Consider the following 11,066-nt stretch of genomic DNA (forward strand, 5'->3'; position numbering starts at 1 on the left):
ACGTAGCACCAACAATCGTGCCCACAGATATTAACTGTCCAGTGTCAGTTTTATGCTCGCACATGAGCATACAGCCGTGTGATCCAGCAGCAACAATAAGTAAATAAACATTTACAGTCGACCCTTCTCTGAGGTTCAGCACACAGAACTTTAATAAGCATGAGATCCTGTCCAGACCTGACGGTGTGTCTGCAGATTTAAATCATTAATGAGTTACCCACTGTGCCTCGCGCAAAAATGTTATGTTTTGTTTCTGCTCAAAAACAGTCAATACATGAACATCAGGCTGTGGAAACTTAAAATAAAAAGTCCAGGCCTACACCAGTTAGGGTTAGTCTGGTGCACTCTGTTAAATTTGAGACACGCCGTGGAGAATACCTGGTCAGACGGAACAGGTGTCCCAGGAGCACAGATATGCAGCAAAAGGCTCCCGCCGTGGTTTGTATATTCCAGCTGTGTTTCACGCCTCTTTTTACGTCACGGTGCCGAAAAGACTTCCGCAAAGGATACACCGGTGAATCCTCCCTCATAGCTCCTCCGGCAAGCCTCCTCGATCCTCTCTCCTCGAGATACATTTTATGAATTGAGACATCCTTCAAGATGGCGTGCTGAGATCGATTTCCGGCTCACAGGCAGGCGGAGCGAGGAGACGAGGAGGCACAAAATAGAGAAATGAGAAAGGCCTATAGTCAGAAAGAGGCGTTAGTATTAGTAACGATTATTTGAGTGCCTTGTCAAGTTCAAACTTAAGAGGGTTTCAGGAGTATCTAAGTGCGGTGAGATCATGCTGAGGATTGAAAGAAAGATAGTATATTCACCACACCTGAGAAACCCATAGAATGCCATGCCAAAGAAGTGCTTCCAACTAGTATTTTGGATTGGATTGGATTAGATTTATTTCGAACATGTACAAAAGGTCATACAGAAAACAATAATTACACAAATAGAAAGCATAACGCAGTAACAGATTGTCGAATAGTTGATGACTCTGTATACACATCCGAAAGGGAGTGGTGTAGCGTAAATCGGTCGATTAATTGTTTAATAATTAATTAAACTTGTCATAGAATGCCTGAACTCCATATTGACGAGAAGTTAACTTTAAAGTTAAGTTAAGTTAAGTTTAAAGTAAATTAAAAGACTTAACCTATCATAGGTATTTAACGGGGCACCACCCAATTTTGACAAAACAGGGAAAACATATAATTAATTACTTTATTATTTTAATTCAGTCTCATAATCTGAAGGTTGCTACAGTTTAGAATTGAGTTCGTTTCGCGGTGTACAGAGGCTTAGTACTTCACACACACACAAAGACACTTGAATCAGTACTTTATAAATGAAGAATTTATTGACTAATACTACTAAACATACATGAGATAACTAAATATGGTGATGAACGTGAAATGATTAATAACAAGATGAATATGATGAAAGATGGATTGAAACCTGTTCAAAGGAGTGAAGTGTAGCAGCTGAGATATTAGGAGGTATATCGCCCAAAACCTTATCCTAACCTTCCTAACAAATCTGTGACTAAAGCATCAACCCCAATATACCGTAAAACCAAAGTTAAACCTACTCGGAGGGTGAGGAGGGTCAACCGCGTTGCTGATGAGTCGTGTGCAGAGCGTCAGGTCGGAGTGGTTCGGAGCTTCTGATGCCGGGGCTTGTACCCGGGTTCCCTCGGAGCGGCGCCGCACGGCCGGTTCGGTCTCTCTGGATGATGACGTGCCGGTCAGTCCCGCGTTGCGGCCTGAGCCGGATGGAGGCTGAATGCGTCTTCTGGGTTCGGGACTGAGATTCTGTCCGAGTACCGGGAGAACTAGAGTCTGTATTTTGAGCAGTCAGATCTAACGCTGGAGCAATATGGACACGCGAGGTCTTCAGCACGTCAGAGTGCACGCAGGTTCTGGGCTTACTCGCGGGCAAAACTTAAAAAGGGGAAAGGGAAGAAGTTAATCGGGAAGGGGGGGCGCTCGTCAGCGGCCGGGACGCAGGGTGTTGCACAAGAAGGGAAGAAGCAAGAGAACGAGAGAAGTTGTCACCTCTCATTTAAAGGGTCTCCTCTCCCCGGGGGGGCGTCCGGGCACCGGCGCGAGTTTGACCAATCCTTTACCCCAAAGTAGTTATCCTTATCCATCTAACCTCCCCACATGTAATACCTCTGGATTCTCACCTGCACATAGACTCCAAACACCACAGGATGAAAATACACAGAATGAGGTTACATGGCAGATTCCTGAGGATAAAAGTACAAGTTAATGATGAATGTCCAGATCAACACATAGCAACCTTCCACAGTCTTTATGCATTTCCGTGTGAATGTGATTTCCATGCTTTGATCCACCATCCCTGGATCAAAGCATGTGGTTCCTTATTTCCCCACAGCTAATCTTGTGAGACAAACATTAACTGACTGTAATCCCATGATTTATCAGATGCTGTCCTTCATCTGGTGTCTGTGGAATGTTGGTCCTGCAGACAAAGAGTTGTAAAGTTTCCCCTGTGGATACCATCTTTAATTTATTGGTCCCCAGAGCAGAGCTAGTGGTCTAGCTCTCTTCCTGGTGGGGTCAAATGACCAGGTCAGGCCTGGATCAGGCCTATCCTGATACCACGCTACAGTGGGAAGAAGTACAAACTATTTAATCCCACCCCCTCTCCATAAGTCATTTTTCAATTATTTTCCAGCTTCCTTATATATAAATCTCAATAATTATTTACCTAAACTTACCTATATATAGTGTTAATACAAATATATTACTAATATGTTCATATATCAAATATATAACATCATTATTTAGATAATTATTTATTGTAACCAAAAATATGAATTTACTATTGATATAAATGTATATAAATAACAAACCAATTAATAAACAGTAAACAAACACCCGGTTATAATCAGACACCTTCATCCCTGTACCTTGTGAAAATCATATCCTTATACCTCTTTTTGAATTGGTTTATGTTTGGACATCCCTTGAGCTCATCATTCAAACTGTTCCATAGCTTCACCCCACAGACAGAAATACAAAAACTTTTCTTGGTTGTGCGCACCCTAACATTTTTGAAATTAAATAATCCCCTTAAATTGTAACTTCCTTCTCTTTCAGTGAACATTTTTTTGTATATTTCCTGGTAGTTGCTTATTTTTTGCTTTGAACATAATTTGTGCAGTTTGAAATTCCACCAGATCTTCAAATTTTAATATTTCTGACTGTAAAAATAGTGAGTTTGTATGATCCCGATACCCAGCATTGTGAACTATCCTTATTGCTCTTTTTTGGAGAATAAATAGTGAATATATTGTACATTTGTAGTTACTGCCCCAAACCTCTGCACAGTAACTTAAATAAGGTGAAACCAGAGAACAGAAAATAATGTGGAGTGATTTATAATCTAGAACCTGTTTTGCTTTGTTTAATATTGCAATGCTTCTTGACACTTTGGAATGTACATGTCTTATGTGTGGTTTCCAGCTGAGTTTGTCATCAATTGTGATCCCAAGAAATTTATTTTCATTTATCAATATTAACCCCATCTATCTAAATCTTTGTTTCTGTTTTTATATTGCTGTTTCCAAACAGTATTATTTTAGTTTTGTTCAAGTTTAATGATAATTTATTACTGTTGAACCATATTTTCAATTTGCATATTTCTGATGTGATCACCTCCAGTAGTTGCTGCAAATCATCACCAGAACAAAAGATATTTGTATCATCAGCAAACAAAACAAGCTTCAATACTTTTGATACATTGCAAATGTCATTAATATATAATATGAATAACTTAGGCCACAACACTGACCCCTGGGGGACACCACAAGTGATGTCCAAACATGAGGAGCAACAATCTCCAAACTTCACAAACTGTTGCCTGTTGCTTAAGTAACTTTTAATCCAGTTTAAAACTATACCCCTGATGCCGTAACATTCCAGTTTTTTTATTAATATGTCGTGATTTATTGTGTCAAAAGCTTTTTTTAAATCGATGAATATCCCAATCACATGTTTCTTTTGGTCTATAGAGTTTGCGATTTCTTCAATTGAATCTAATAAAGCCATTGATGTTAATCTGTTAGCTCTGAACCCGTATTGGCTGTCACTAAGTAGTTTGTGTTTATCAATGAATTTGTCCAGTCGGTTGTTGAAAAGTTTTTCAAGAATTTTGGAGAATTGTGGTAGTAGTGAGACAGGTCTGTAGTTTGTGAAGTGGTGTTTGTTACCAGATTTGTACAGAGGTATGACTTTTGCTTTTTTCATTTTGCTTGGAAATATACCAGTTTGAAATGATAAGTTACATATGTATGTGAATGGTTTTGAAATGACCTCAATTACCTTTTTTAATACCGACATATCAATGTCATCACAATCAGAAGACTTTTTGCTCTTACATTTCCTAACAGTATCAACAATTTCCCTTTTATCCACTGCTGTGATGAACATCGCGCAGGGATTTCTCTTTATCAAGTTTTCCAGATCCATCATTTGTTCCTGGATCATGGATTTTTCCTGCTAAATCAGGTCCAACATTTACAAAGTATTGATTAAAGCTGTCGGCCACAGCATCCATGTTATACTCTTCCTTATCATTGTCAACAAAGTATGTAGGATAACTTATTTGTCTTGACCCATTTTTTTATAATAGTATTCAGTATGTTCCATATTCCTTTAATATTGTTTTTGTTGTTGTCTAATATTTTCTTATAGTATTCTTTCTTGGCAGTCTTTATAATATAATTTAATTTATTTTTATATTTTTTATATCTATTCTCCGCCTCTTTAGTTTTCTGCTTTATGAAATCTCTGTACAATGTATTTTTCTTTTTACAGGCATTTTGTAAACCTTTTGTGATCCATGGACATTCTGTGTATTTATGTTTTTTACTATATTGTCTTATTGGGCAGTTTTTATTGTATAATAATGTGAATACTCTTAGGAATTCCTCATATGCACCATTAATTTCTTTTTTTATTTATATTTCATCCCAGTTCTGTGCCAGTAAGTCATCTTTTAAAGCATTCATCGAATCCTCTGATTTTACCCGTCTGAATTGTTTTATTTTGTCAGGCCTATTATTCTTATAGTTTCTGTCATGAACTGTGAACACTGGCAGGTGGTCGCTGATATCATTTATTAATAGTCCACTTATTGTATTGTTTTCTATGTCGTTAGTGAAAATATTGTCAATAAGAGTGGCACAGTGTCTATTTCATATTCCAAATCCTGTGTTTTATGATCAGTGTAATCAAATGATTTCAGTACCTGTTGGTCTTGTTCCTTGATCCTCTGAGATATGTGGCTGTTGTTTCCAGATGTAGCTGAGTGATTTCTTTCAGTGCGTGTCATGGTTGTGTGTATAGTTGCTTGTTACCTTATTTATGGTCCTGTTCATGTTGGTCATTGGTATTTATCCAGATCCTCAATATCTCTGACGACCAATACTTTGGCCTCCTCAGGTGATCCGTTCAGTTTAATGAATATTTTGCAGTTAGTGGTCTAAGTGTTCTGAATTTTCCTCTGTTTCTTCAAGTAGCGTGCCTTTCCAGCTATGTCGGCGTTGTGTTTGGTCAGATGATCATTCATGAAGACGTTGGATCCTTTAAGCTTTCTTCCTTGTTAACAGTGCGGTCTTGTGTTTCCTATTAACAAACCTGATGACGATAGCTGGTTTGTCGCTGGCATTCCTCCTGGGCAGAGGGTGGCATGCCTCGATGTTATTACAGTCCATGTCAATCCCCTTGGACTGCAGGAAAGCAGCCACCTGTTGCTCCGTGGAGCGAACATCCAGCTCCCCGGGCTCCCCCCCGTCGTCAGCGGTCACCGCCCGGGCGTATGACCGGGGTTTTATATGGAGCCCCGTGACGATAACGTTATTAGTTCTTGTGTACTGCTCCAGGTCCGCCACTCTGTTCTCCAGGTAGGCTATCCGTTTGTCCTTCTCTGCATTCTGAATCCTCAGCGCTTTCACCTGCTCAACCAGGTCCAAAATACCTTTCTGCTGCAGACAGCAGAAATTTCCTCTGCTAAGAAGTCAAGCGACTTTTTAATTTCTTCGACCTCCTCAGCAGCGGGGATCTTTGGACCCATGTAGCCCAGTGTCGCTAGCTGTTAACAGGAGAATCAGCTGTTAGCCAAACAGCTGTTAGCCAAACCGCTGTTAGCCCAGCCGGCTTAGCAGCTAGTTCGCTAGTCGGCAGCAAGCTCTGCTTCTTTCTTTAGTCCTTTATCCAGATCAGCGTCGTAACCCGGGCAGGGTTTCAGCGGTCAGTCCAATGTCCTTGCTCCAAAATCAGTGGTCGTGAAGTCCAGAAAAATAGTCAAAAGCCAAGTACCAACACACAAACACAACAAACTGACTGACAGGAAGCTGACTGACAACGGGACAGGAAGCTGACTGACAACGTCGAAGCTGACTGACAACGTTGAAGCAACGTCTAAGCTAATATTACTGATACTAATATATAATATATAGTATGTATAGAGTAATGTATAGAGTAAAACAATCCTGCCTTAACCTTGAAATAACTGATGCACCAGTGGTAGTGAAAAGTACTTTGCATTTGAAGATGGCAGGATTCAAAGGAAAATTCAGAAAGAGCTTTAGCTACACAATTTCAAGGCCCAGGATGAAAGCAGTTTGCAGGATGTTATTTAAAACAGAACAGAGAACCAAGTTAAACACATAAGACTATTCATTAGTGGTATTTTTGAGAGGCCTTTAATGATTATCTCTGTAGAGTTGTCATAGGACAACAGACTTTGTTTCCTGCTCTGAAAAGAATTTGGATAGTTATTTACATGGGAAAACCTTGCACTTAGAGATTGTAAGTAAATTCTACAAAGGCGATCATCAAGTAAACTTTACTTGCAGATATAAGTTTCTTTTACTTGCAAATCACAGGTGATTTACTGATGATTATTAATATGATCATTGAATTTTACTCTCTCCTTCTTTGTAAGTTTTACTTAGACTCTGACTACTTCAAACTGAAAAATCTCACCTAAAATCAATGGCTTTTCAAGGTAATTTTTAAATACTTTTTCTAAATTGTATTTATGGACTATATTTAAGTAACATTTACACAACATTTTACATAATTTTTCTGCAGTTTAAATTGCCTACATTTGTTCTTAATGTTTTTGTTTATTGAAACAATGACTTTTAAAAAAAATAAGGCAACTGTTTAATTTAACAACACCTTTATTTTTCTTAAGTGAAAAATATTTTTTTCAATAAAACATTTCGCAACATTTCGTTTGCATGGCAAAACAACAAGGTATAGTTCACCCTATGAAATTTGTTATTATTTACTCACCCCTTTGTCGATAGGATTGATGAAGTTTTGTTAACATCCGTGTTCTTCTGTGAGTTTGAGAGACGTTTTTTTCCACTCAACTGCAGTGAGCGGTATCTTAGCTTCAAACTTCCAAAAATACATCAAATACAGCAAACAGTCAAAACACAATTTTGTGATGTTTTTTTTCAAAACATCTAGGAATCTGTAAGCTGCAGGACACTTGGATTACTTCAGATGAGCAGTATGGAGAAATTTTTTTGATTCATGACATATTTTTTCGATGTTTGAAGCCAAGTTGCTATTCACTGCAGTTTTGTGAAAAACAAACATCTCGGCAAAATCCCAGAAGTGCATGAATGTTGACAAAACTTCAGTCCTATCAGCATCGGGGCGAGTAGACAGAAATTTCATTCTAGGGTGGCTAAAATGGGTCTGAGGTAGCTTGTTAAAGGCACATGGACAAGTTCAGGAACTGTTTGCATAGAACACACGTAGCCTATCTTTTGGATCCTTTCTAACCTTAAAATCTCGGAAAAAACATTTGACATGCTTTAGGGGCCTTCAATGCATCTTAAAAGACATGTTTATTATTCGAACGTTTTATCTTAAGGAACAGTGTTTTGCCCTGAGGTTCTAAATGTTTCTGTATCATGAGTAATATCCTACAAAAAGCAGAGCATCTTGACACTAAAAAGTGCGATATTTCGCCCCTCCCTCTTTTCATGCCCACACTCACATCCGTGACCCACTGAAAATGGCCCCACGACCCACCAGTTGAGAACCTCTGGTTTAACTTGAAAATGCTGATCTAACTTCCCTTCCCTTCCTTCTTTTCTCCCTCCCTTCTTTCCTTCTTTTCTCCTTTCCTTCCTTCCGTCTTTTCCCCCTCCCTTCCTTCTTTTCTCCTTTCCTTCTTTTCTCCCTCCCTTCCTTCCTTCCTTCTATTCTGCCTTTTTCCCTTCCTTCTTTTCTCCTTTCCTCCCTCCCTTCTTTCCTTTTATTCTCCTTTCCTTCCTTCTTTTCTCCCTTCCTTTCTTTCTTTTCTCCCTCCCTTCCTTCCTTCTTTTCTCCTTTCCTTCCTTCCTTCTTTTCTCCCTTCCTTGACCCGAAGACAGCACAAGGGTTAATACAGTGCAACAAGTTGAAATAAAAATTACATAATTAAAACGAAGCTTTGAAACACTTCAATAGTGTACTTCATTTTTGGTGGGTAACTCAAGTTCATGGCATAAATGATGCCCATCAGCAGGAGACAGGCTTTTGCAACACTTCCACAGTTGTCAAGTACCTCAGTCCCTTCAACAACCACCGACACATCAGCGTCGGATGCACCTTCATCTTCTTCACTTGTGTGGAAGACACAGATCCTCAGGACTTGCTCAGCCTGGTCCTCTTGAGTTGCCTCTCTGCTGATATCCTGTAAAATATATGTGAATCCATGTTCAGGTGCATAGTACAGCTTAATTTTTTATTCAAGTTATAGACTACTGTCAAAAATATAAATTTTTCAATACCTATCGATCCTAAATATTCGAAATAATTTTAGAGTTTTTAAGTTTAGGAAGTTTAGAAATTGAGTCTTTGTTTTTTTCTCCTGCTGGGTTGCTCCTAAATTAATATAAATTTTAGCTTCCGGTCGTGATTAAGTATTAAATAAATAGACCAGTTCAAACTTGCGCATTTACTAGAGCAGCAGTTTCTTCCCACGCCGCTTCTCTCTCTTTTGCAGCTGCAGCCGTGTTACTTTATTTTTTCTAAAAACATGCTCGTATTCGCTGAACGTCCGCATGAGGATTTCGAGCTCCACTGGTGTGACGTAGGAGGACCTCTTTATGTGTACCGTTGCCATGGTGAATCGTGGTGTCGGGGCTCCATTAATGCTGACTTTTTACAGTCAGCGTGCACGCACTTAACTCCGGATGAACCTACTCAGAGTTGATTGAACTAACTCTGATCAGCTGTTCTGGAACCGAAAAAACTCAGAGTTTCCTATCTCAGAATAGATCGACTCAGAGTTCATGGTTAGACTCAGAGTGGGTTGAACCTTCTTTGTGAAACGGACCCCAGGAATAATGGAGAAGCAGCATTTATTGGGCTATATTCATATCACTAGAATAGATATAACATCAACTTCAACTTTTGTATACATCACATTTTATGTGGCGCAACACATAACTTCAAAATTCAAAATATATATCCTGTGATGATGGTAAACCTAACTTATGAAGTGCAAAGCACTACACAATTTTTTACCTGAATAGCCAGATGGCTTTGCTTGTGATACAGCTTGCTGTAGTTGCTGCTTTTAGGGCACTGTGTTGACTGCAGAAAGTTGTTGCTTTGGGCTTAGGGACAAAAACACAAAGACAAAATAATACATTAAAACTAAACAATACTACAAGAAATACTACATTAAAACTACAGAATCAGGTAACCAAAATAAACTGTACCACTGTCAAACCAATGTATTTTTGATAATATGCTGTCAAAATATTTTAAAATATCGCTCTGATCTAAAAAATTACACATCTTTCATGAAAAGAATTGGAACCATTTCCACATATATGTTGAATCTTAAATCAAAAAAATCCTGCATTTTTGCCGCTGTGATTCTGTTCCTTTCCTCTAAAAAGCAGTAGAGCATTGCTGGCCTAGATTCACGTCATTGAGAGAGAGCTGTGTCATATGTATCAACAATAATGCAGAATCAAAATTTAAACAGTATGTGTAGCAGTTGTGTACTCTGTCAGTCCCGGTTTACACACACACACGTCACACTGCAAGTGCAAACTAAAACGAAAAGTTACAGTTGTAACTACGGTTCTATGAGTCCTGGATGACCGCCAGAGGCAGTGCATAAGCACTGGATAACTCCGCCCGCGATAGCGCATGTCGAGTACGAATAACAACAACGTCACCCGTGACCCCTGCATGAACTCCGGGAGGCTATATCTTCTTGTGTCAGCAGGTGATCTGTTCCCAAAATCTGCTCGCAAACGCGCAAGGATTCTGAGTGACCAGACACTCTGGCGGTCATCCGGGACTCATAGAACCGTAGTTACAACTGTAACTTTTCGTTCTATTTCGTCCCTACTGACCGCCAGAGGCGGTGCATAAGCACTGGATGACACATACCAACAACGTCACAAAGAATCACCCAGACCTACTTCACTGAACAGAAGTCCTGGGGTGAAGAACCACGCTCAACGGTTGGGGAGCAACCACATTGAGGCGATAAAAGCGCTGGAAAGTGGAAGGCGTTGCCCAAGAGGCTGCAGCACAGATGTCGTCCAACGGAACACCCCTCAGAGCAGCCCAGGACGTGGAGACCCTCCGCGTGGAGTGGCACCTGACGCGGGCAGGCAACGGACGGCCGGCAGCCCTGTAAACATAGGAGATGGTGTCCACAATCCAATGCGACAGACGTTGTCTAGAGAGGGCAGAACCCCTGTTACGACCCCCATAACACACAAACAATTGACGCAGCAACAGACGCAGTGGCGTCGATGTAAGCTGCCAGGGCACGCACAGGACATAACAACCGTGCCCTATGATCGGCCGATGGGGAGTCGAACCGAGCCAGCTGAATCGGCTGGTTTAGGTGGTTGCGTGGCAGCACCTTTGGCAGGAACGCAACGTTCGGCCAGAGAGTCACCCCCGAACCATCCGGCCCCCAACGTAGGCAGGACTCACTGACAGAGACAGCATGCAGTTCCCCGACCCGCTTTGCTGACGTGACAGTGAGGAGAAAAGCAGTCT

This window comes from Semicossyphus pulcher, unplaced genomic scaffold (genome assembly GCF_022749685.1).
Source record: "Semicossyphus pulcher isolate SPU_LCO1_2020_fin unplaced genomic scaffold, fSemPul1.0.p SCAF_5, whole genome shotgun sequence".
NCBI classification, from domain to species: Eukaryota; Metazoa; Chordata; class Actinopteri; order Labriformes; family Labridae; genus Semicossyphus; species Semicossyphus pulcher.